At 43.7% G+C, this 27,384-nt stretch overlaps 1 pseudogene; it reads left to right on the top strand.

Moving 5' to 3' along the window:
- Positions 1-23,629, top strand: part of LOC147440065 (uncharacterized) — a 78,275-nt pseudogene extending 54,646 nt beyond the window's left edge.
- The last annotated feature ends 3,755 nt before the right edge of the window (positions 23,630-27,384 follow it).

The raw sequence follows: 27,384 nt of genomic DNA on the forward strand, positions 1-27,384 counted from the left end.
GCAATGGATACATGTCTCCCCCCATCCTTGGTGGCTTATCACATTGCGGGCTGATGTGACCCAACTCTCCACAATTGTAACATGTGGGTGTCTGCCTCCAAAACCTACTATTTCTTTGTCCAACACCATTCCTAGGCCTTTCTTCACCTCCTGGCTGATTTGCAAACCTCCCTCGACCTCGATTATTTCCCACTTGACCTAGCATGTTTAGGCTGAGATTCTTCATCAAATCTACCACTTGCCTCATGTCTTGCCTTAGCCCATCATCTTGCACCGATGTAGTGACCACTGCTGGAATAACCTGAGTAGTAACAGGAACCACTGGTTCATGATGAACCCCTGACATGCGACCTTGTAAAGACTCTATAGGCTGAAATTCAGACCTCATGGGCAAAGACTCCACCCCTAACTGGCTCATTTTTCTCAACTTCCACTCTTTGTTCCTTGCTACCTCCAATGCATCTTCATATGTCCTAGGCTTCTTTAGCTCCACTCTTCAACGTATATTCTCTCAAAGACCAGCCAAGAACCTGTCCTTCTTCATCATGTCAGGCGGGGGTACCTGTGGTGCTAAGGCCTTGCATATCCTCTCCCATGCCAATGAGAACTTACGTATGTACGCATCTACTGGCTCACCTTCCTTTTGCACCAAACCTTGTACTTCTTGCCACACTTTGTGAGGATCTTCTATCTTCACAAAATCCACTTCCAACCCATGCCTTAGATTGTCTCAACTCAATCTTACAGGTGGATCAGCCACACGCAACTCCTCTTCAAATGCTTTGGACCAAACTCATGCATCACCCTTCAAACAAATTTGGAGAAGACGTAACATCTGCGCAGGGTCATGAATCTAGTTGCTAATGCAGGCAACCTCCATCTTTTCCAGAAAGTCTTCCACATCTTCATCACTTCTTCCATGAAACTACGGATAAGAGAAAGCCATGGCTACCCAAGTTTCAATGCTTTGAGAACCCCTTTGAACACACGTGCAAGAACCCAAAACTTTTACTGACTCAATTCCCAGAAACTTCAATGGAGCTCAACTTTAGATAAGGACAAACACATGCACATCAAATGAGTTTTCATAGTTGATCATCGAAATTACAACAGGAAAAGGACATTCCAGGATCTCTCTTAATCTTCTTGGCCCAAACATAAAGACTATGCGCTGCTGGAAAAAAAATCTTCCTGGACACATGAACATTTATCTGGATTCTTTGAGTTAAATGAAATGGAGTGAATTGAGGGCCATTTTGATCATCCATTAAAGGCAACCATGCAGCTCCCAAGAAGGCACACCTGACTTATCCTCTGATTTTGCCAAAATTTCAGCAGCATCACAGCATAAATGGTTCAAAAGACCAAAAAACCAGCCATCATAACTCGGAAAAATTTTGGCAGAGTTTCCCCAGAAGTAGAGCAGTAGGAACCCAAAATATAGACTGTATATGTATGCATAAACTGTCAACAATAGAACCTGAGCATCAAATAGGACTCATTAGTACATAGCCTATGGCGAGGTCACGAAAAGGGTGCTCCAGCTACCTGTATCACCGAAAGGATCTCCACATTTGAGAATCCCCCAGCTCAATAAAACCTCACACTATCGACCCTCACATGAAGGCTAATGCAAATCGCGTATAGTCAAGTCTCAGAAATGACTATCTTCCAGACCAAGTCTCATAAATGGTTGGGACTGCCAAATAAAACCATATATGGCTCCACAAAGGCGTACCACGACAGTTTCCACAAGTAACGTACAATCCAACAGACAATGCGCTCAAACAGGCGCCAAGTGATGCATACCCACAACAACTGCAAGTGACACCAAAGCTAGTATATCACTGTACTCCAGCTACCTGTACCTGTGTGAATCACCTATACCTGTATCTGTCCCTGTAACATGTAACCTATACTCTGCAACATTCAACCTGTAATCCCGAATCTCGAAGCTTGAAGCTCGAAGCAGAAGGTACTCGAAGAAGATCCTCCGTGGGGGCGCCAAAAGAATGTGAGCGGGATGAAAACACACACAGCGCCTCTATAACGACCCGACACACACTCTTGGAATGATACACACACACACAGACACACACACACACACACACTATGGGGCACCACTCGGCTTACACAACACACCTGGCCGTGATAGGGAACACACCTCTGGAGTGAGAGGAGAGAGACTATCCACTTGCCCACTCCACACAAACACACACACACACACACCCAAAAAACTCAGCTCAAAAGAGGAGAATTTCTGATGTTTAGATACAATTGAGCTTGGGCCAACACCAATGGCGCAAATAGCTCACACAATATGGGTAAAAGATACCAGATACAATCACAAATTGGAGCAGAAGCTTCGCTCATAGGAGAAACTTACACGGCCAAAACAGCAGAAAAAGAATGAGGAATTTGGAAAAATGGACAGTGCCATCGCGTCCGGAACGGCCCAAAACCCCAGTTTACAATGTCAAAGTGCTCAAATCCGACATCGGATGAGCAGTTTACAGCCAAAACAGGCTCCAAAAACACACCTGCAGCTGTTCCTCCTCTCTTCTCCACGTTTTTTCTGGTCTTCTCTCTGTTTTTTCAGTTCCCACACTTAGCTTTATTAGTTGGGCACCCTTGGCCTTTTAGATGACCTCAAACGGACCCCGAACAGGCCAAAAACTGACCTCGCAGTGCATAGTTGTCACCTTTTTGCATCATCCGCACACCTGGCACTCATTTCTTTTCAATAATGCGTCTCGCAACCACGTGAAGTGGCCCCAAAAAGTGGTCCTAATGATGACCTTTCTGCATAACTCTCACAAGAAAAAACCCACGTTGTGTCCGTACTTCTCCACGTGCAAGTATTGACCCCGTTCGACCTCCTGACGCCACTAGATGCCATCTGACGCACCTGCCTACCTCATGTCGTCGGCCCGCGGATAGCTTCCTCGAGAATTTTTACGCGCTACCAACTCCTCATTATTGTAGAAAAAACACACTGGTACTGGTAATAGTGAAAATCGATGCACTATGTACATGCTGTCCTACCTGTACACATGTGGGCCCCACGTAACCACCTGGCTCTGAAAAATGGGCAATTCTTTATTTGATGCACCATGCATGTATATGTACATATGCGCAATCCCTTCCTCCAAAAAACTCCTGACAACGTCTCCCAAACACCAAGTAGGAAATTGTCACTCTATTTTGGGAAGTATGATGTGGACTAAAGAGCAAACATGCTTGCGCCAGCTAAGTCATCCATTTTGAAATGATGTCGTAGAGTAAAAATATTTCCTCTACCCGCTAGGAAACATAGACTAATGATTAAGGCTTTATCTTCTCTACCTCATAGTCGAGGATGACTATGATTTCAAGAGAGAGGTAATGTCTTAAAGTTGATATCTAACTGACCCAAATGATTTTCTCATGTTGAGCTAATCATTTTATGTGAAAAAATAATCAAGAGCAAGAGTTAGAATATACACATGTGCTTTTAGATCTATCTCAACACGAGACCAAAGGGAGAGAAGACAACGTGTCCAAAAGGGGGATAGTCTATCAAAGAGCAATGTCCAAATAATGGAGCTTAAAAGACCTTAGGGTTAACTTCATTAAAGACCTCCAAAAGTTAGTGTTAAAAGTCCTTAGACCTAGGATCTTAGCCAAGTTAGGGTTGACCTTGAGACGGGAACCCTGCCCAAGCTTGAGGTGCTTGTCGTTCTTGCTTACTAAGGTGCTTCAGATGTTTTTCATGCTTGATGATTAAGGTACTTAAGGTACTTGGGGGCCAAGGTGCTTGAGCGGCTTGAAAGTCAAACAAGGGCCTACAAAAGAGGGGGCGAGCCTAGAGAGTAGGGGATGGGATTGGATAGTATTTGCCTCACCCAAGGGACACCCCTTCCTCAAGAGGCATATGGGACACATGTTAAGCTCCTGGCTAGGTTGCCCCCATAGTGTCCCTAAAGCTTATTGGATGGCCTTGACAGAGTTCCAATGAGAATTTAGTTGAATTAATTAATAGTTTAAGAATTATTCAAGCCTCTCTCTCAAAGGAAAAAGGAGGACACTTGTCCAAAGGCTACCTCTATTGCTTGAAAATTGAAATGACCTAAGCTTGTGATTGGCTAGGCTTGACATGAGCCAATGAGCTTGAGGCATGAGCTGCAAGATATACTCCCTCTCACACACTCTCATTCTCATTGTGTGCTCAGTAAAAACACCATATCCTTCTCCAAGCTAGACAAGTCAAGAGCCTACACCAACAACTCTTGGCTATGGAATGAAAATCCAACCAAGATCCATGCTCCAAAGTGCAAGCTTGCCATCTTCTTCATCTCCATTACTATGCTACTATGCTATGCTAAGCTACAAGAGTAATAATAAGTGAGGAAATTATTTTTTTCTCATATGTTACTTCTTCTTCCTCTTCCCTTCCCTCACTCCCTACTAGCTCTCTCCACCTTTGAAGGTGTTTGAGGTCTTCGGATTGAGGCCAGGGATATGTTGATGCTTTTGCAAGTTAATTAAGGGTAGAATTTTGAGCATAATTTTGGTGTATGAAGTCTACCATCTTCATTGCACCAACGAGGTCTCAAGGAACACAAGCTTGCATTGTACCAAGTCTCTCTTTATGGGGGAATCTATAATACAAAAGCCTTTTGGAGGGGGGACCGCCGGCTCCACATAAATCCGCTCCTGAATTGTTGTCAATTTCTCTAATCTTTTCTCTCTCTCTTTTACAAGTATTGTTCATGCCAAGCTAATTAGGTGTAATGTACATTTTGCTACCTATGATCGAGTACTCGTCTTATGCTCTTTAAGATTTTTCGTAAAGAAAATGCTCACTATTATAATTTCAAATTCCACTACAATCAATGTTATAGCCATATTCCATTACACTCACAATGTAGACCGTCTTGCCTGGCTTCCCCTCCCCTCAATGTGCATTCCACTGCGCCACAGATGATAGTCGAGCAGAAGGAGCTCCCTAGCTAGGGTTATCCTCATGTCAACATGATGACGAGTTGAAAAGAGATTTGAGCTATGGAGGATTCTACTATGCAGTGCAAGGGCCACCTGGCCCCATCCTCGAGCTCATCTCAAGAGCATGTACATCACCACTTGCAAATGGCAAAAAGTCTTCGCCTGACAAATTTGCACTAAGACCTCTCCCCCTCTCTCTCTCTCTCTCTCTCCCCCCCCCCCCCCCCCCCCCCCAAACACATGTTGTCTCTTCTTTTTTCACCTCAAAACCGTGAGAGCATCTCCTAAGATACCACTTAATAAAGCACCTCAAAAAGTACACTTATTCTAAAACAATAAAATGAAAGGGAAGTCAAGTCAAGTCAAGTCATATAAGGCTATGAAACGAAGGGACTGGTTGAAAAACTAAAAACAAAAGTAGTATTCTAAAACAACAAAGTGAAAAGGAAGTGAAGTCATGTAAAGCTATCAAATGAAAGGACTCGTTGAAAACCTAAAGACAAAAGAAAGCAGACTTAGGAGTTACTGTTAGTGTGCCAATTCCAGATGGTTGGTTGAGAACTTGAGGGGTGCGTACAAGGGAGTTAGTGTGCCAATTCAAGATTTAAGAAAGAGAATCGAATGCAAAGTTCCAAGCAGTGTTCAGGAAAAATCATTTTCACAAACATACAAAAATACCTCCAAGACAAATCTGAACCGGGAATTTTACAATTCTAGCGAATATTTTTGCAAAATTACACTATTTTTCATCTATTTTAAGCAGAATTTTCTCCTTCTTGCCCTCCCCTCAACCGGCTACTTTGATTTTGCAACCGGCTCAAGGGTAAGCTGAGGCACACTTTTAATGATCAAAAGTTTCTTGCAACCAAAGAGACAACAGAGTCTCCTATCCTGAACTATAGCTTATCACTTACTCTTTTTGGCCTGCACAAGGCCATAGTGGGGTGGGTGGATTTTTGGTGCAAATTGTGGACCATGGATGCAAGTCAATCAGATGGAGGACACACGTACATTTTGCTTGTTTTTTAATATTTGTTTTAGGTTTTTGTGAAAGGTGTTGACATTTGTGTCGCTCTTTCTTTAAAGAGGACCATTGAAAATTGGGTCACACACAATCTTTATCGTCCTTTTACACCTTTTTTTTGTTATTTTAGTTTGTGAAGAAGTCCTTTCATTTAAGAGCATGGGCTCCATAAGAATTCTCAACAATGACGAGATGTGTCAAGGGAAGTGAAACTTGTCAAGGGTACTCCCTTGCACTTTAGGAGAATGGCGAAACCTGAGAAGATTATGGTAGCGTGCCGGTTACAGGGTGCCCAAACCTAAGCGATGGCGAGCAAAAGATGTTTACAGGGTCTTGTGCTTGCGTTCGAGTGAGTTGATGTACTAAGCGACTTTTTCGTCACTTGTGGGAAAGTTTCTCTACTGCTCTGCGTGCTTGCTTCTTACTGTCGTCTCTTAAGATCCCGATCATGCTTAGGTCAAGACCGTCACTCTCTCCTATGCGCTTAAGCTACATGACGAGCACCTCATTGCCTCTCACCGCCCCTGCTCCCTCTTTCTCGTTTGTTCCTACTATTAATCATTGTTTTTAACAACCATTATTATCTCCTTGTCAATAATCGCGCTCATTAGCTCTTGCCTACGTTTTTTTTCTTTTTTGGGGATCTAAATTAACAATTATCACTTTGCTTCCGAAAATCCAACCTTAAGTTTATATCAAGCAAGCGATTATTACCTCTTTGTCTCTTTGCGTATGTGCCTTTAAGGTCTTGAGCTTCATCAAGGGTTGTAAGTCTGTGACACTTGATAATGGAACTCGACGCTCTGGTTGCAAGTGAGGATATTGTCAAATTTTCACAGATGTTAGTGGCAGGGAAATATCCGAAATGGAGCTAGCCGTGCCGATGGATGTAGGCGGTGGCTCGGTCTTGAGACCAATGCATGATACAGAAATGTCAAGCCCCAACTCGCCAAAGGCCTCAACCATGAAAGAGGACAAAACTGTCCTGACTGAAAAAGTTCCCTCTGAGGAAACAAGAGAGAAAATGGGCTCAACGCAAGGGTTCAAATTCGAGGTAAAAACCCTCAAAGATGGGGTTCTTCAGGGTCCCATCTGTGCAAACATAAATAAAGCGTCAAGTGCATCTGCTAGTCGCAGGCCAGGTATTTCGTTTGCTAGCATACTCAAGGGGCCTAACTCTAAGGATTATGGAAAAGGCTCAACAGAAGGGATGTCAAGTGAAGGAGATATCAAAAAACTGCAGAATACAAAAGCTAGACTTCAACAAGAGCTCATGGAAGTCAACAAAATGATTCAGACTGGCCCTAACAACAACAAAAGAACTTGCTCCTAAACAGAATACAGTGGGCTGGTAGAAGGTGGGTTGGTAGATGGAGACTTTTCTGGTTTAAAAAAGTCTTTTCCATAGTAGGTGGAAGTTGCCGAGGGTACTACTGTAACAATTCCACCAACACTTATCAAGAAACAATTATCCAGGCAAGCTAAGCTAACGCTTGCATTTGTGTTCAGTGGAAGAATCTGGAACATGTTTGAGATTATTCAATGGCTTCAGGGCCCTCAAATTCTTGGTCATGGAGGAGCAGTTGAAAGTACTTTTTACATAGCTAAAGGTTTTTGTTCAGTGAGATTCAAAGAGGCCTCCGATGTGGAAAAGATCCTTGACAAAGGGCCCCTAGTATTTAATAGGACTACGGTTTGTGTGGTGCCTTGGGAGCCAGTGTTCGAATTAGCTGAATCTCTACAAGAGTTTCATCCGGTCTGGGTTGAGTTTGTGGGACTGCCTAGCTGGCTGTGGGAAAATCTCAGGATGCTTGCTAGCCAATTGGGCACTCCCTTATTTAAACCTAACAAGAGAGGGTTTGGCAGAACCTCAAACAGGGTTTGTATAGGATGGATGAGTCTAAAACGCCACCAGCTAAGAGCATGGTTATCAATGTCAGAGCTGGGCTTGTTACCATTCCGATAAACTTTGGAACATACTTTGGGGCATGTTTTAAATGCAACACTTTTGGGCACTTCGCCAAGGATTGCCCCTTGAAGTCTAATGATACTGCAGCTCCGGCAGCACAGACCCCCAATAAAATGGAATCCCTGATGGAAGGGCTGGAGAAGCAAGGAGGCAGTAACGAACAGACAAATGCAGGGAAGGATAAAGGAGATATGGTATGTGAGAAAATAGATATTAAGATGCAAGAAAAGATTGTGGAGGAATCGATTCCCATACAACGAACTTGCGAAGGTGCAGGCAATGATAATAGGATCAATACTCCCGCTGCTACCCCCAAATTTATGACAGTGACAACGGCGGCAATTGTCCAAGTCCCTGGTCTAAAAAGAGCCAAAAGAGTGAAGGTAGTGGCAAGAGACTCCAAAGTGCTTCAAGTCATGAGAACACTTGAGGTGAAAGGATCTAATTCATCCTCCACCCCTTCGAAAGGAGGGGGGTTCATTGTCCCACTGCACAATCCATGTGCAGCACTGCAAGAAAAGGAATCCCTTGACTTGGAACCCCCGGATTCTTCGGAGACCAAGGAGAAGGGGGGGGGGATGATTCGGCTGTTGAAGAATTTGTTCCTCTATCCTAATGAACCCTCATTAATGATGGAGTCTCTCACTATCCAATCTTGGAACGTAAAGGGGTTGAAAACCCGTAAGAAGAGTACCCTATTCTGGGAAGAAATAAAAAAGGAGAAGACAGTCAACTGCTGGGCCATCCAGGAACACCACTTAGATGCCCATAGCAAGAGAAAGCAAGTGCTAGGAAAGAAAGTGGTATTCTATGGAGAAGGAAGTAACGGTTTCACTGCTTCCTCAGCATTGCGGACAAAGAATTGGAGCCGAAGTTGGTTCTTAACCACCCATCCAGCAGAATCTTGGGGATTAGAATCAAATGGGAAGGGCATCCCTTCACCATTGTGAATGTGTACGGCCCTTGCAATGCAAAAGATAGAGCTAAACTATGGATGCATCTTAGAGATACCCCTATTGAAGGGGAGTGGCTGTTAATATGGTAGAAAAGAGCAGGGATAGAACAGGATAGAAACAGGATCCTCCAATATGTTGGTTGGCTCAAAAAGGTCTAAATGGCAAAGTTTGTGCGAAAAGTGGGCAATGATAGACTTATGGGAAGTTGGCCCATGGAATAGCACACCTGATTTCACCTACACAAGCCTCCAGTATGCCCGCACTGCTTCCAGGCTGGACAGATGCTATTACTCGCACCAAGGTGAGTGGATATCGTCGTTGATGGAGATGAAGGTAGTCCCAACAAAAAGCCTTTCAGATCACATTCCTCTGCACATACATTCAAAGAAGAATAAAGAGGAGGAGCAGGCCCCAAGAGGTGAGAAAAAAACAGTTAGTAACAGGGGCACACCTATTCAAAGACCCTCTTTTCAGGAATCTAACCAAGAAAGCATTGGGCAAGCTCAAAAAATATGTGGACCTCAACAAACACAATGCATGGGACCTCTTTGCTCGGAGCATCTAGAAAGCACTCAAAACCTCGGGCTCTCGAATCAAGAAAGCTAGGGAGGTACACCTTTTGCATCTTACAGCGGAGGTACAATTGCTTACCTCCATAAAAGCCAATGGGCATGCTACTGAGGAGGAGCACAAACAATGGCTCGAAGCCAAATCTAACCTTGCTAATGAGCAATTAGAAGATATCAGAAAGGCAAGGCTTCTCTCCAGGGAGACTTTTCTTCAACCTGAAGCCTCCAATCAAGCTCAGTTTTTTAGGGCTTTAAAAATCAAGAAGAGCCAGGGCTACATCCACTCGCTCGATGATGAGAAAGGGACAACAATTCATAACCAGGATGAAATGGATAGTCTGATGTTGAGCTATCTTAGTCAAATCATTGGATGGTCAGGGACCTAGTCCCAAGAAGTGGAAGAAGCCAGAGGGACCTTACTTCAGAGTGTAAAGAAGGAAATTTCCCACTAAGAAGCTAATTTCTTGGAACGGGAATTCTCTGAAGACGAATGTTCACTAGCATTGCAAGCCCTTGGCAAGGAAAAAAACAGATATGTTGTTCTCAACTGAAACATTGGCGCCCTATAACGATGATGTCGGTGGCCTACAAAATTATAGCTAAAGCAGTAGCCCTTAGACTAGCTCCCTTACTAACCAAGATCATCTCACCCCATCAACGTGGGTTCATGAAAGGAAGGTCCATTTATGATAACATCTTGGCAGCAATGGTGGGCATCAAATACGCAAATGTCACAAAGCAGGAGTGCATTATGCTGGCAGTTGGACCTAGACAAGGCTTATGATAGAATAACATGGACATATATAGAAGCCATCATGGAAGCTCTGGGCTTGGGCCTCGCCTATGTCAACTGGTACATGTAATGGGGGCTGGAAGCCAGTCAGAGCTCCTATTCAATGTTAGAATTGTGGGCTCTTTTGAGGTCAAAAGGTCTATTAAGCAGGGATGCCCTCTGGACCCCCTACTTTTCACCATAGGATCACATCCTCTAATTACGATGCTCGAAGCTATTGCGGAACGAGGGGAGTTGCAAGGCCTTGCCTTATTAGGAAATAGCCAACTCCTAGCAAAACTTTTTGCAGACGATTCTCTCCTCTTCTTGAAGGCGTGCCCCCACGTCATCAGAAAAGCTATGGAGATTGTACAAATATTCTCAATAGCTTCGGGGTCCCAGTGTAATATAGAAAAGTGAAGGCTGATCTCCCTATCGGAAAATGACTCATTTGACCCTTCTATCTGGTCAAGGGAGATTTTCACAAAAGGGAATATCTTTAGACATCTGGGAGCCCCCTTGGGGGTGGACGTAACTCACAAGCAAAGATTTGAGTGGGTGCTTGAAAAAATCAAAACAAAAATGAGTAAGTGGGAGTATGTTCTTCTCCCATTCCCAAGTCGGATAAAAGGGTAGCCATTCCCAATATAAGGAATCATAAAATGCCTTTATGATTCCTTATATTGCCTTTAGTAGCCCGCTTCTCAAGATGGCTAAGTGTCACTAGAAAGAGTTCTTAAAACCAATAAAAAGGTTTTTATGAAAAATCAACACGAAATCTTCCAGGCCATGGCAATGGGCCCGTTGGGAATCAGTTGCTCGACCGAGGAATCAAGGAGGCCTCGAAATTCTCAACCCTGTGGCCCATGCAGAAGCTTGTTGCACCACATGTGTTGTTTCCTTGGCTAAACAGGATCAAGTTTGAGTTGTCATGATCAGAGATATGATAGAAGAAGCTAAACTTGGCTCGAAGGGTGGAAAGTGGAGAGGGGTGGAGGTTCATGACAAACTGCTAGCCCCGGCGTGGTCTACCTTAAGACTGGGGGGCAGCTCAGGAGAATTGGTAAGAAAATGCAATAGAGTAGCAGGAGTCTTAAAGTGGGGGGAAGAAGCCAGATACTTCAAGAACTCCATTCTGCATTGGTCCCCTTGGCTTTCCAAAGTTGTAGATCCGTCACAAACTCCCTATTGGATTGAGACAGCCAGGAAGCCGAATAATAAGGGTCTGAAGCGACTTGGGCACTTCCGGGACAGTGGCAACAAGAGTTGGAAAACCATTGACCTTATGGTTACCCATTACCAACTTAATAGCTTGGAGGTCTTGCTTGTCCACAAAGTGATGAAAGAGCTTGACAATCTAGTGATGCCAATCTTTGATTCGGAGTTGGATTGGAATGCCTGGAAATGGCCCGGAAGCAGTCTCTTATGGGAACCCCATACTAAAATCATTTATCAGACAATGATGCAAAAGAAGAATTGGTCTAGCCCTCTTAACAAGCTATGGAAAAAGAAATGGCCGGAGGAAAGGTGGGAGCATGTAATGGAGAACATATGGAAGCAAAAGAGCATGGGCTCCATTTCATTAAAAAAGTTAATATGCCACTCGATTGAATTGTTTTTTATAATTTTCTTGAAAGTGAGGGGGTTCCTTAATGTTAGGTCTTTTCTTGATGTAGCCTGAAGTCGGGGCTGGTCTCTATAGGTCGATTGTGGACTCTGAAGTCTGCGCATGCCATGCGGTGCATTGAAGGCCCATCTACAGGATGTCATGGGACTAGCACACAGGAGGCTACGGCTTCTCTTGACAACATGTTCATGGTCTTTTCGTACTACCGCCTGAAGATGAGCGGCTCTCTGTAGTCCAATGTTCGGGAAAAATGTGTCTCAGCATAATATCGTGTCGGTTTCAATTTCAAAAATGCCGATTGAAGGCAAGGGGAAAAGGAGAAATTCCACCCCAACTGTTAACCCTCACGGCTCACGGACACCCCATCACCTACGACGGACGTGTATTATGTATTTGGTAGAGTCAGGTACCGGGCTTGTCGGACCAATAGGAAAAGGGTAAGAGTGATCGCCGATGAGAGGCGCACTCTAACTGGGACATTCAAGGGATTAGTTGGCTAAGCATGGGCGCCCAAGTGTGAATGGGGTGAGCTCATATAAAAGCCAACTAAACCTAAAATTCACTCATTCTCTCATTTGTGCAATAGAAGAGTGCTCTTGCTCCATCTCCATCTCCATCTTCTTCTTCTTCACCTCCGTGTGTGTGTGTGTGTGTGTATGTGAGAGAGAGAGAGAGGGAGAGTGTGTGTGCGATCGAGCATTACGAAGGCACGGCGGCGCCGAGGCGGTTGAGCGCGGCGTAGCGGCGTCTCCTTATTCTTCACCGCAAGGAATCCTCTACGGCAGGAGCATAAGGCGGTGAGTGACACACCATTGCCCTCTTTGAGCTTACTAGTTAAACTAGTTGTGTGCTTGGAGCCGTCTGCGGCTCGCACACGGTGCATTGGCAAGTCCCTTGCTTCGACAGTGCGGCAAGGAACGCACATTTTTGGCGCCACTACCGGGGAATAGCCCTGCACTAAGCCCAAGAGGCACTTTGTGCTTCTTGTATGAGTGGTTTGCAGTAGGAAAGAAGAGGGAGAGGAAGGCGTATTTTTTCTGCAAGTTGTTAATTCTGTTTTTCTGTTGCGCACAGTTTGCATTTTCTGTTTTTCTGCTGCGTACATTTAATATTAGTTAGAAAGTTAGCAAAATTCTGTTTTTCTGTTTGCACACAGTTAGCATTTCTTGCGTTTTTTTGCATTTTCTGGTTTGCACTGCACAGTTCTGTCAAGTTTCATTTTCTGCATTTTCTGTGTTTTCTGGTTTGTGCACAGTTAGGCGCACAGTTAGTTAATTAAGCAGGTTAGTAATTAGGTGAACCACTGTTATAGGTAGGTGAGGTGGAGGTTAAATTTTTCGAAAATAAAAAACATGAGTGAGGGGGAGGTAAAATTTTTCGAAAATAAAAAACGTGAGTTTTAAAACGGACGGGTTGGTTTGTATAAAAGCTAGATCGGGATCGGGATCATTTCCCCAAGCCCAAGCCCAAGCCCAGGCCTCAGTCCTATGATATATACTAGACTCACTCTTATATATATACCCTACTCCCTCAAGAGGGAATGAGAGCATGTGGGACAATCCTCCACTCTCCTCCCTTCTCTTCCCACTTGCACCCTTAGACTTGCTATTTGGAGCCTAGTTCCCCAGCTAGGAAAAGACTATTTCGGGCTTTTCTGGAGCAAAATATAACCAAACGGTGGGCTGTAAAGCATAGCGCGTCCCTCCTAGTGATACGCTCGTTTCGAGCTATCACACGGCCCATTCCACGACACGCTCTAAAAAATCTAGCAAAAAAACAAACAAAAAACACGCTAAAACCTAGTCACAAGGCCTCCTAGAGCAGCTTTTTGACACCTTAGGGTATCAAAAGCACATGCACTTACGCTCTGGGCGGGTGCTAGAACACGAGCATATTGAGGGTGCCTATGTTCATACGGACACCCATTACCCATCCACGATAGGCTCTAGACCCTCAGCGGGGACACAAGGTAGCACCACCCAAGACCCTAAAATAGCCGCTAGTGATTCCTCCTCCGACTCAGAAATCATGGAAGCATACCCTACACAAAACACTGAGAGAGAAGGCCATGCACCTCCCGAAGCTCCACAGCCTAGTACTAGTATGTTTAGCCGTTTCATGGAAACATTAGGTAGAGCTACTCGCTCGGAACCTGATGCAAATGAAGCACACGAAGGGGGTGGGGAAGTGGACTCTCCTTTCACATCGCACGTGGACCCCACACCACCAAAGAGTGTCCATGTGGATATCCTGCCAACTTCTTACCAAGAAGGCCCTGTTGAGCTGCCTCCTTCAGAAGTTCCCTCTAGAGTACCGTTGGTGACAAGTAAAACCACGGGGAGCAACATTGCTTCTACCTCACAAGAAACCGTTAACACGTCGACTCTAGAAGGATTGTTCATTAATGATCATTGGACATACGACCTCCACACTGAGGTGTTGACGGATCTACACTCTGGCCACGCCTACAAGGTAGGATGGATAGAGATTGTACAATCCACCTCTAGTGCCACGAGCATCGAAGATCAACAGAAAATGATCTGTAATGTTATCCATGGCATTATTCAATCAGAAAGGCAAAACCGAGGGGTAAATATACTCTCAACTGGCCCCATAAGATTTCTGGATACGAGTAAGGCTCAACAGCCTACTCTATCACAAATGGAGACTCCTCTAATGAGTCCCATGGACCCATCTTACGTCATTTCACCTTGGGTCTCTATGCAATCTGAGCCTCCGAGCGACAACTTTAGCTTCCCTAACTTGACTCAACCCTCTATTAAGGAAAACATAGTGCTCACTCCAGGGATAAGCCTGACACAGAATGTACCGATGACATCTACGGTTAGCGTAGTGCCACTACCTAGTGTCGTAGTACCTAATATGGGGCCTCGACCGTATGTGCCTCTAGCCCCTTATGCACACATGGCCCCCACACCTCCAATTGTACCACTTGTTTATGCTCCTCGAGTGCCGCTCCCTAGCCCTTATCCGAGTGGACCTATGCCCGGTTATGTTCCATATCCTGCATCATCCACGCATATGCCAAGACCGGTACCCGTCCCTCTCCCACATATGATTCCAAGAGTACCTCCACCAGCCCTGCCTCCTCACATAGGTGACTTGGCAGTGTTTGCTCAAACCATAGGTCGATCTATCGCGGAAAATATGCGTCATGCATTTGATAGAGAGCCTAGAAGTAAGGCAGTACAAATTGCCAAACTCAAGCAAAAATTCAATGGGGACGAAGATGCAAGAAAACACATTGAAGTGTTTGAACAAGTATGTGATTCCTTAGGGGAACGCAACGAACTACATAAGTGCAATGCCTTAAGCTTGACATTAAGTGGGAAGGCTGGAGATTGGTATAGAACCCTAAGCGTGGATGAGAAAATAATCTACCCTACCCTTCGAAGGTTGTTTCTAAAGGAGTACATACGAGAAGGTGTGCTTTGGGGTGTAGCATCTCAGCTACAGAAGCCCGAACGTAAGGAAGGAGAGTCAGTAAGGGACTTCATTAGTCGTCTAAAGCACTTAAACTCTCGCTGCCCTGTAAATGAGCACTTCAACAATAACCAACTACTTGATCAATTCATCCGAGGGTTGAGGAATGAAGGAATCTATAATGGACTAGTGATTAGAGGTATCACGACCTGGGAAGATGTCACTGCCAATGCAATCCAATTAGAGGACAACTTGATGATAGCAGGCATGAGGGTGTCTACTGACACGAGATCCACTAGCTCACAAGCCAATGAGTATGAACCCATGACTGCAAAGCCCATTGCCAATGAGCCAAAGTTATTTGAGACATTCTTGACAGACCTCACCAAGGCAATCCAAGAGTCTCTTAAGGATAATCGACCCCCTCAAAATAGTCACATGTATCCAAGAAGGGAGCAACAATGGTGTTCCATTTGCTTAGGTCCACATAGCACTAGTGAGTGCCCTACGTTTAGAGTAAAATTTAATGGAACTTGCAACGCATGTGGTAGGTATGGTCACCAAGCTAAGGATTGTTTAATGATCAAACGTATGATGGAAAATAGACCACCTGTAGCCTGGACAGATGCACCTCGAGCTCCTGCATTGATGCCTGCTCCACCTGTTGAGCAACTACCGCAACACATGGTCCCTAGATCTCAAAATGTTGTACAAGCTACACCGCTACCACCTCCTGTGCTAGGACCGCAGCCCCGGCATCCAAGAGTCGCCCCTATGAACCAAGTGGATTGCGAGCCATCTAATGCTTATGCAGATAGCTGTGAGGAGGAAATAGACACTAGTATTGCCTACGGACTTGATACATTGGAAGAGTGTCCTATATACTACATGGAAGATTGTTGGGGGCAAGTCAAGCCGGTTTATCAAGCTGCTGCTCTCGCATCCAGAGGTCAAAATATCAACACCTAGGCTAGGAGGCCACCTCTTCAATGCTACGAGTGTGGTGGACCACATCGGGCAGCGGAGTGCCCTATTAGGCTGCAAAAGAATGCTGCACAGATGCAAATGAATCAAGGGAGCACGTCTGCAATGCCAATACTCACATGTAATCGTTGTGGCATAGATCACTTGATTGCCCAATGCCCCTATAACCCAAATGCGCCTAAAATCACACCCCTAAATTTGGTCGAAATTGCTAGTGTGACATCGCCAATACCACCCGTCAAACCCGCTTATGTGATTACACGGTCCATGCTTCAAGGGCCAGGCCATATCCTCGAAGAGAGAGATACTGCGTCAGTTATCCAAGCAAAGAAAAAGAAGACACGAAGGAAGAGGTCGCAGAATACGGGAAATTCAAAGCCAAGTTCCAAAACAAACATAGGAACAGGAGATGACCCCGTGTATATGAATGACCTCGAGGATGATTCAGATTCAATCGAGACAATGGAGATTAGAACCAATACCACAAAGGGAAAGACCGACAAAGAAAACCGTAACATGAAACCAAATGAAAACCGAATAAGAGAAAACCATAAAGAGCCTTTGAAAACACCACAAGTGTTTCCAAATCCAATCCAAGACATCCAAGATAAACCGCAGGGGCAAAAAGGGAAGAATCGTAAAAAGAAGATTGGGACGTACCCAAACCCAGTAGACGAGATTGAGCAGGTGAAACATCTAAGAGGTTTAGTGGAGGAGACTCAAAGGAAACTAGAACCAGAACCCATGCATGTCAAAATTCATGACACAGTGTTTCCCACGCAAGTTCATCCACCCCACATGAACCATAGACCGTTAGCCATATGTAGTATCATCCAAGAAGGGAGTGAGGACGGGACATCAGAAAGTGAGCATACACCTTTCTTGTTGGAAAGGATATTTAACAAACGAATACCTGATCCCATTGAGGAATATGAGATTCCATCCTCACCAGTTCCTAGTCAAGGACCTACACCCTGCAAAATGCCAATGAATGTTTCCAAACTAGTGGACTTCATGTCTTCTGAGGTCCGAACCACGATCATAGCAAAGCTGTATGGAGATCCTGAGTTATTCCTTGCACTTCGAGCATTCCTTAACGGAGAGCTACGAACGGGATTACCGCAGTTTGCGCAACCAAATAGGCCTGACTCGATTATGATTGATGAGGAAAATCATGTGCAATCACTTGACTTAGATGGACACGAGTCTGTGATCGAGGTACCCATTAACGAATTAGGGCAGTATTTTGAAGGCGACGAGTCTAATGCGACCCTACCCATCACTACCAAGGGATTAACTATAAAGGGAATTCTTGATGGTGGTGCAGGAGCTAGCATCGTTACAAAAGATTGTTGGGAATCCATGGGAAAACCCCGCCTCAGTGTTACTAACATTGTGGTAAAGATGGCAAATGGTACCATAGCCAAACCTATGGGGATGCTCAAGGATCTTAAGATCAAAGTTCTAGGACACAAGGTACAACATACGTTCATTGTAATGGATTTCTCTAAACACCTTAGGTCATATGAAATGATTTTAGGACGACCATTCATGAGGGAAGCACAAATGGTTCATGATTGGTCTAAAAATCATGTCTATTTGCAATTCCAAGACTCTGTCCTTAGAGTGGATTTGGTGACTGGTAAGGTACACCCCTTAGGGAGTAAAACCATTATTGATCATCGCTCTGACACCACAGTTCACTCGGCCCCACTTCAATATTGTTACACTTGTAAGAAGGATACAGACATTGGCAAAGATTCTCCTTATATGGATATCCTACCTGGGATGACTGAGTTGGACAATGTGGATTGGGTCCACCTAGCAGCAACCATAGACACTTGGGGAAATAGGGGGACGACCTGGGTAACACCTGAGGGGGATGAAATGCCTGTACCCTTAAATATGCTACAAGCAATGCATATCGCTTCTGACAAAACTCATCCTAATGTAACGAAGAAAACATACAAGTGGGTCCCTAAAGCTTCTTTAGCGACCATAGCTAGTGCTAAAAAATAGAAGCCTTGTAAGAAACGTACCACTCGCTCCAAGAAAAGTAAGAAAATGTTGCGATGGATCCCTAAACGACTATTGGAAGCCCAAGGCTACTATCAAGGAAATGATCAAATCTGGGTGCCAAAACGTAGATTGTGCTCTTACCTATCACCTGACCCAAGTGAGCCCAATCCCGTAGCTCCAAAGCGAATCAATGATCGTGGAAAGAAAAAAATCACAGAATGCTACACACCTGCTCCCGAGCTAGTTTGGGTACCAAAGAAAGAACGATTTGTTCCACCTAGCTCAGGAAGGGGGGAGTCCCATGAAGCTTCTAGCTCCTCATGTAATACATCCATAGAGGTAAAAGCTTCTACACAGCCTCCATCTATAGTAGTGGACCTCCATGAAGCTACAAAAGAATCCACACCTCCCAGTGTTCAAGAATCACCTGATGAACCACTTCAAGTTCGATCCTGGGAGAGTACCTTACCACCCTTGCAACTTGACGAGGCACCTAGGGTAATAGAAAACTACTGGCAAAAATCCTCACCTATTACCAACTGGAACAATTGGTTTCAAAGGGTGACAAGCTCATTTCAAACGGTATGATCTACCCAAGGAAGGGGGGAGTGTTTGTGGACATCCATCATTCACTTGTTTCCCTCTCAACCTTCCTCCCTGACCTCTATATCTCCCAATCTTAGGGAATGTACATATAAAGCTTTATACTCACAAAAAACAAAAAATAAATAAAGAGCAAGAGCAATTAGCAAACGAGTATGCACATTAAAAGTCAAAACATTGACTCAGACCTACACATGTCACATCTGGTACAGTGAAACAGAAACCTATGCCATAAAACAACTTTGATCCTCATCACTTGAGTGATGGAGGGTAGGTAAGATTAGTACGATAGGAGTGTTTCTGTTTTAGAGTTGAGAGATTAGCGAAGTTCTCTTTTCCCACTGATGTGCCTCCTAGAGGTATTGTTTGTGTTTCATAGTGTGTACAGGAACGTGTTGCTGTGGTTAGGATGTGGACCTTCATGGAACCTTTCTCTCGTTCACACTTCAAATCAAGCGCGACCATCAACACAAACAGGTGTTTTATATCCATTAGCATTGCCCTTATCTTTTTGCATCCATGTTTGTCTGCCTTGATTGTGATTGGTAGCATAATATTCAATGCATTTTCTTAGTATCAAACATTTAATTCAATGTAATGTTTTGTCATAATCAGTTGTCTAGGTTTAAAACTCAAGCAGCCCGACTAAGCTAGTTTGACCGAGCTAGGTATTAGAAATCTTCTCTTAATACCATGGGGAATGCCTTCCTAATAAGCAATGGTTACTTAGGTTCTTAATCCGATTTAGGCAGCATTGTGTGAAATGTACTAGGGCTTTCTAGTGGGCTTAACCCTATTGACCTTTAGCTTAAGTATTATAAAGGGAGTTTACTAATGTGATGAGCCTGGGGAGGGTAACAGTGTTATATGACCCCCCAAAGTTACAAAATTAAAATGCTGAAAATGAACAAACAAAAAATCAAAGTGCCACAATGTAAAATTTTAAGCTGGAAGAGAAATCCCTGCTTAAATTGGTACTTCACTCACATGTATCGCCTATGGTACTAGAGCCCTAGAGGTTCCCAGTGTGGGCGCTTTTCCTTGAAAATCAAAAAACCTAAGGCATACAAAATAAGCACACACATCATAATTGAATCAATGTGAAAAGACTTTGGGGGGTCAAAGAAAAAGTAATCAGTCAGGCGATGATTTCATGAGAAATTACTTTTATGGTAGCTTAACTACAAGGTCTTCTAGATATAGCCTCTAGTCAGCCCTCGAACATGAATACTTGGCTCTCGCGATTAAACAACTTAATTGACCACAGATAATTAAGAAGCTTACCCATGGTATTAATATTCGATCTCTAGTGCCTTTCGACCGTCAAATTAGCGACCCCAGACTTGTTTAATTTTCTACCTTTACATCTGTTTATGCATTTGATTACATTGCAATTTAATGTTCATTGCTAACAAATTGTTTGAAATTCTTTTACCAATCAATTTGTCTACCTAAAACTGCATATGCTTTTTAAGAGAATGCAATTACTGTGCCAATGTTGTTTGATTTTGCAGTGACTGAAGAAGGCTAAGGACATTCATCTCAAATGCTCTTCCACCTCGACGAACCAGCTTCAACTCAATAGCTTCCGAGGACGGAATCTACATCAGGAAGGGGGGCATGTTAACCCTCACGGCTCACGGACACCCCATCACCTACGACAGACGTGTATTATGTATTTGGTAGAGTCAGGTACCGGGCTTGTCGGACCAATAGGAAAAGGGTAAGAGTGATCGCCGATGAGAGGCGCACTCTAACTGGGACATTCAAGGGATTAGTTGGCTAAGCATGGGCGCCCAAGTGTGAATGGGGTGAGCTCATATAAAAGCCAACTAAACCTAAAATTCACTCATTCTCTCATTTGTGCAATAGAAGAGTGCTCTTGCTCCATCTCCATCTCCATCTTCTTCTTCTTCACCTCCGTGTGTGTGTGTGTGTGTATGTGAGAGAGAGAGAGAGAGAGAGGGAGAGTGTGTGTGCGATCGAGCATTACGAAGGCACGGCGGCGACGAGGCGGTTGAGCGCGGCGTAGCGGCTTCTCCTTCTTCTTCGCGGCAAGGAATCCTCTACGGCAGGAGCATAAGGCGGTGAGTGACACACCATTGCCCTCTTTGAGCTTACTAGTTAAACTAGTTGTGTGCTTGGAGCCGTCTGCGGCTCGCACACGGTGCATTGGCAAGTCCCTTGCTTCGACAGTGCGGCAAGGAGCGCACACCAACATAAAGAAAAATAGTGTTAAAACCCAAAAAATAAACCTGATTTTCTAAAATTTCCTCTTGGTAAATTCAAGGAAAGGAGTTTTGTATGTTTGAAAATTTTTCTCGAACACTATTGTAGCCAGACTCTACGGATGTGGTGCATTGAATCTCTGTGTTTGTGATGTGATGGGTTTATTATATGCGAAATGTCATTTTCCTTGGTCTAGGTGAAGACGTGCTCTAGCTCTCCTATGAGGCTGGCAACTATAGCATGTTGAGTCCTATCCTCTCTCTTTCTCGCTCTCTCTCTCTCTCTCTCTCTCTCTCTCTCTCTCTCTCTCTCTCTCTCTCTCTCTCTCTCTCTCTCTCTCTCTCTCTCTCTCTTTGCCCCATCACAAGCCTCAATCCAAGAGCACCTAAAATTGGGAGGATGGTCCATGTTGAGCTTGCTTCTGAGTCCTTTCCACCTTCTTGAGTCGAGTGCTCTCTCTCTCTCTCTCTCTCTCTCTCTCTCTCTCTCTCTCTCTCTCTCTCTCTCTCTCTCTCTCTCTCTCTCTCTCTCTCTCATGCTCCTATGGCTATGGTTTAGGGCATGTGCTCCGCCAATCTAAGCCATACCTATGTTTTCTCTGGCCTCCAAGCAAATATCCTGCATGTGCTAACAGATTGCTTGAGGTTGTTTTTGCTAGCTATGGATTACATCAGAGATTTGGCAATTTATCCTCTTCAGGTTATGTGAGCCCTCTCAGCCAGGGACAATCAAGCAGTGAATTAAATAATTCTCCTTTCAAGAATGCGATAGTATCTGTGTCTTGGGACCTTGACAACAAGCCCCCAACATCATCTCCATGCGATGCAGGTCTCTACCTTTGACTTGCTGCTTTGCTATTTGGCTCTGTTGTTGAGATGGTGGCATATGCGAACTACCGTGCTTTCATGCATGTCCCAAATCGGGTGCGTGAATAGATGTGCAACATAAAAGAGGTAGAGACTTTTGAAAAGAAAGGCCTTTGCAACCAGGGCAACCCTATGTGTGCAACCTTTGTGGTCAAAAATTCAAAATTAACATTCTTCTCAAGAAGCATTTCAAGCAGCTTCACGAGATAGAGCATAACAAGAGGATGACAAGGCTGCATTCTCTTAAGGGAAAGAAGAAAGAGAAATACAGAGCTGTGATGCTTCTAAAGATGCAGATGTATAAAGAAGTGGCAAGCCCAATACTGGTTCCAAAGGTTCTCTAGCTTTTCCCCGAGTGGGTATCTTTGTAAAGACAGTGTAGTATAAGCCTCAAGCTGCAGACATTGAGCTAAAGAAATAGATGGCAGACTCCATCCCGGGGGATTCACCATGGAAAACTTATCGCACCACGTAAGTGCAAGGGAGGGGAATTTTTTTACAGGTTTAAATAAACCTATAAGTTAGGGGTAGGCCCCCAATAATTTATATCTCAAGCTTAAAAATAGGGAGGGGGTATCATATTTAGGGGGAGGGGGACTTGACCTAGGTTGATTACTTGTAATGCTTGGTCATCGCTATGCACTAGAGCTCGGATGAATTTTGGGGAATTTTTTTATCAGGTCACACATCAAATTTTGCATCAAGTCGATCATAGATAAGGGCTGATTAGCAGGTCAAGGGTTGATTTACACCATCTTTGGATGGGTCATAATTGGATGAGTAGCTAGAGTGCACGCTGATCGCGCACATAGTTTGAAAGTCAAACTAAGAAACATTGAGGGTACATCTAGTTATCAATAGAAGTGGTTCCTTAGTACATTGCCAGTCACTATGCTACACAATATTTGACTAGTTTACTTAGTTAGATCATGTGAGACCTAAATTTTATATGTAAGATAGGGGTATGATAGTTTTCTTTCTTGATTTTTGTATAAGCGTAGAAAGGGGGGTCATATTCCCTAATATGAGTCGTATATAGGGGTTTCATCAAAGTTGTCCGCTCGCAGGTGGCATCCCATTATGCATATAGAGTGAATCCCCCGGGGACTCCATACACAAGGGAATCACATGTATTGTATCCGACGACATGGATTTTGCACGGATGCTTGCAAATGCCAGAGCTTTGGATCTCTAGACAAAGCTCTCTAGACTGTTATTTTTGGAGATCTAGGTCATTGAAAAGATATACTAATTTCTAGTTTCCTTGGGAGGACATTGTCAAGGTGTACCGGCACAAGATTTCCAAGAATCTATTCAGGCACGGGTTGTTTATCATGATTGTTCTTGGAAAAGAGAACTTGAAGTACTGGCAAGAGTCCGCAATAATGATTTGGACGTGGAACTCAAGGTTTTGGTTGTGATGTGCCCGTACAAAATGCTAGCTTTTAAGCTTTCTCAGAGGAGGAACATCATGATGCACATGGGTTTGCATCAGATGATGACATGGAGTGGTCTTTTGGTGAGGACGATGAAGAATTTGATGAGGAGTGTGACTTCGATATTGGCAATGATGAGGTGGTTTGACTGCCTTGTACTTATGTTTACACAACTCAAGGATAGAGAAAGGTTATGATTGTTTAGCTATCTCTGAAGACAAGAGGTAAGTTGGCAACACATGATTGCAACTTGATGTTTTGGGTGTTGATTGTTTTCTTCATGCGGAGTAACTTAAAGTTCATGCGGAATCTTGACTGTCTTCTTCATGTGGAGTAAAAGTTCCATGAAATATGGGATTGAAAGCAAGTCATTTGTTACGCGTGTCCTTTTCAATGTGCCAATGTTGGACCTTCTTCTGTGCATTTTGTATAAAGGGGTTCAAGCTTTGGTGTAGCTTAATACGTGGTTTCATTGCATTCAAGTAAAATTTTGAAGCAAACAGATGGCTTTGCTGCAATGGATGCGAATAGCACAAGTTGCCTCTGCCTAGGAAAAAGCCTCTAGTTACACTTGTTGTACGGTTATATCTTCACACTGAGCATCTTTGTAATGTATTGCATGGCTAATGATCTTTTACTCTTCAAATGTATGAGCTAGGTGTAACTACCAAGCAGAGAAATTGCACAAATTGATGTTGTGTCGGTACTCTATCTGAGTCATCAAACGCAATTCTATTACATTTGTTCTTCTCTCCAATTTTTTATTTCCATCCGTATGTTGAATGTTTCTTTGACCGTGCTATTTACATGTGCATTTATAAAGTTTATTCTTAATGAGCAGCAAAGGCCATGCACAGAGTGCTGGAAAATGAAGTGACAAGCTCTGGTTGAAATCGGATTGCAATACCTCGATTGGAGTTTGTAGGTTGCTTGTATGATGGGGTATTGTCCATCCTACTGGAAATCCTTTACCACAGCTTATTACTACCATACTTTGATGGCGTAAGTGCAAGTGCTTTTTCCTCATCACTCCTAAGAAGCATATCACTACCATATTGCTTCATTGGCGGAAGTGCTACTAGGGATTTATCCCCATCACTCCTAGAAAGCATATTGTGTTGACCATATATGCTTGAATGGTGTAGTAAGTGCAAGAAATTTGTCCTCATCACTCCTAAAAAGCACATTAGTACCATGATTGAATGGTGTAAGGGCAAGTGCTTTTGCCACATCCTTACTCTCAAAAGCCGATGATCTCTTTGTGTTGCTCATGTGAAAGCCTTCTTCTATGCATTACTATCAAGGGCACCCCTAGCTTCTCCTCCCAAGAGAAAGCCTCCATAGCTCCTCCACTCATATACAACCTCTCCTCAATATTATTATATATGCATGCATCCTCACCACATTGAATACTTTGTTGAGCACCTCTTATCAAAGTAAAGGTGCTAGGGCTCACCACCACTCCATTCTTGCTTCACATAGTGATACCTTTACACAAACCAAGCAAGAGTTGTCCTTTCAATTGTGTTATAGCACTACCTTGTACTTTATAGAAAAGGAGAAGAAAGCCACTAAATGGATCTGAGTACCAAATTTGCATTTGTAAAGGGAATATAAGTTCTCTCTCTCTCTCTCTCTCTCTCTCTCTCTCTCTCTCTCTCTCTCTCTCTCTCTCTCTCTCTCTCTCGTTCAACTCTCCTCGTCGGCAGATAGATCTTTAAGGTCTCTTGGGATAGTTCCCTACGACGTTAAAAGTCTCCTCCTCCTCTTCTTCTTCTTCTTATTCTTCTTCTTCTTCTTCTCCTTCTTCTTCTTCTCTCTCTCTCTCTCTCTCTCTCTCTCTCTCTCTCTCTCTCTCTCTCTCTCTCTCTCTCTCGTTCGTTCAATTCTCCTCATCGACGGATAAATCTTTAAGGTCTCTTGGGATAGTTCCCTATGACATTAAAATTCTCCTCCTCCTCCTCTTCTTTTTCTTCTTCTTCTTCTTCTTCTTCTTCTGTGTGTGTGTGTGTGTGTGTGTGTGTGTGTGTGTGTGTGTGTGTGTGTGTGTGTGTGTGTGTGTGTGTGTGTGTGTGTGTGTGGAATCAAGCCTGGAGTTCATGTCTCATCGGAGATCGTTAAGGACCAGAGATCGTTAAGGTTTCCAGAATAACCTTTGTATCACCTAAGTGTGGTAGATTGGTATCCTAGTTCCCTTTGCACTATTAGGTCTTGAGTTCAAGACTCATTGGATAGATCTTGGGATTCTTCCTACCACGTAAAAATAGATCCTACAAACACAACTCTCATCTACTTTTACATTACATTTCCTTAGCAGGCCACTATGATTCTTGACCTTGTTTTTTTTTTTTTTTAGCAAAACTCACAATTGTGAGTGAATAGTATTAAGAACATCAGAAATATACACCAACCTCGAGCTCAGACCGAGCCTTTGTTAGGATCGGGAGGGGAAGGGAGCTCAAGGAGGCTCAAAGGTGAAAGACTCCATTGTTACACAGTGAGCTACACACACTTAATAAAAGGTACACTACCACTAAAGGGACAAATTGATGTACACACAATAGTAGTATATCATATTGCATAGCATATATTTATGTACAGCACAAGGCTTTATTTATAGGCCTTGATATTACACGGCTGGTAGACTTGGCTCATTCTTGTGTTTACAGCAAATATACTAAGGTGTCAACATCAACTGAAATGAGGTGTAGAGGGATGTCCCATGCCTATCTCAACAATCCTCCCCTTAGGCATGGACTATACTGAATGAAGCTGAATCGAGACCTAAAGCCACACAGGCTAATGGTCACACAGACCGAGGTAGTCGCACAGACTATAGTCACACAGACTGAGTGGTCTCATTACATGGTGTCACACAGACTAAGAAGTCCTCCCCTTAAACAGAGAAGGTGGAAGACTATCCATTTTACAGTACATCAGTATATTCGCAAAAGTAGTTGGGGGCGGCACACACATGGAGACAATTCTCTTCCTGTTGAGCTGCATCTCCATCCTTTTCTTCTGCAATATTGACTCTATTTTTGTTGCTTCCTTGGCACTTTGATGGTGGATGACCTTTGATGCCGCAATTGCTACAATATTTGTTCTTGTAGCAGTTCTGTCTAGGCTTGCCACATTCATAACACTTCTTGTTATTTAATCTAGGTGATGATGATGACGCTAGATGATGATGATGATGATGATGTAAAATAAGCTCCTTCCACTGATTCAGATTTCTTCTTATTTTTGTTTTCTTCTTCATGGATCGCCCCTGTAACGTATTGCAGAGAAGGTATGGGTTCCTTTTGCTCTAAGACTATGACTATGTTGTCAAAACTTTCAGGTAGAGCACTCAAGAGCAGAGCGACTTGATCTTCTTCTAGGACTTGGCACTCAATGTAAGTGAGTTGCGTGATTATGCTCATTAGTCTGTTTACAAGGCTTGAAACATCCTCCTAAAGAAGCATAGTAAGTTTGTAAAGATTTTTCTTTAAGCTAATCTTACTTTGCTTTTGTTTAGCACCAAAGTTATGTTCCAAAATATCCCATGCTTGGATTGCAGTGGTGCAGCTATCTGTAAAGTGCACATAATTATTGTGGAGTAACATGATAATTATGCCAAGTGCTTGTTCATCTTTAGCTTGTGCTTGTGCAATTTGGGCCCTAGTGAGAGTGCCTTCGACAGAAGTGGATGGTTCGCTTACTCTTGGCTTTACAACAGACCATAGTTGCTTTTTCATAAGGTATCCTCGCAGCTTGGTTTGCCAGGCAGGTGTGGAAGCCTTCACCGTTAAATTTTTCGATTCCCTTCTCTCCCATGATGCAAAGTGGTTGTAAAAACAGAGGGACTTGGTCTTACCAATAGAGAGACTCTCTCTACGGCAGTGTCTTGTCCTTGTAAAA

The sequence above is a fragment of the Adiantum capillus-veneris genome, chromosome 16, assembly GCF_014529385.1.
Source record: "Adiantum capillus-veneris isolate H3 chromosome 16, ASM1452938v2, whole genome shotgun sequence".
Lineage (NCBI taxonomy): Eukaryota > Viridiplantae > Streptophyta > Polypodiopsida > Polypodiales > Pteridaceae > Adiantum > Adiantum capillus-veneris.